The sequence below is a fragment of the Carlito syrichta genome, unplaced genomic scaffold (genome assembly GCF_000164805.1).
Source record: "Carlito syrichta isolate Samal-C Ts95f unplaced genomic scaffold, Tarsius_syrichta-2.0.1 Scaffold109841, whole genome shotgun sequence".
Taxonomy (NCBI): Eukaryota; Metazoa; Chordata; class Mammalia; order Primates; family Tarsiidae; genus Carlito; species Carlito syrichta.
Window position 1 is genome coordinate 1,863 of NW_007053937.1, and position 406 is coordinate 2,268.

General features: G+C 40.6%; 1 protein-coding gene across 1 annotated transcript in view; it reads right to left on the minus strand.

The window, feature by feature from the left end:
• The window catches only part of TSACC (TSSK6 activating cochaperone), a 3,885-nt gene that overhangs the window by 1,071 nt on the left and 2,408 nt on the right, over nt 1-406 (minus strand).

Here is a 406-nt window from a genome sequence, read left to right on the forward strand (position 1 = left end):
CACCTGTAGTTCCAGCTACTTGGAAGGCTGAGGCAGAAGGATCGCTGGAGCCCATCAGGTTGAGGGTGTGGTGGCCGGGAGTGGTCACTGCACTCCAATCTGGGCGACAGGGAGATTCCAACTCAAAAACAACAACAACAAAAAAAAACTCAGGTCACATTTGGGAGACTTATATGTGATACAAGCTTCTTTATAAGACTTAAAAGTATATTTGTAGAATTAGTATATACATACAAATTGCTGTCTCAACCTTAATAATACAGATAAATATCTAGAGCTACTAGAAACGGTCCAGCACAAACTTTGAACTGGGCCACATTCCTAAAGGACCAGCACGAACTTTGGACTAGGCTGTTTTATTTTAAACCTGTTTTTTTTTTTTTTTTAGTTGGAGTCTCACTCTGTC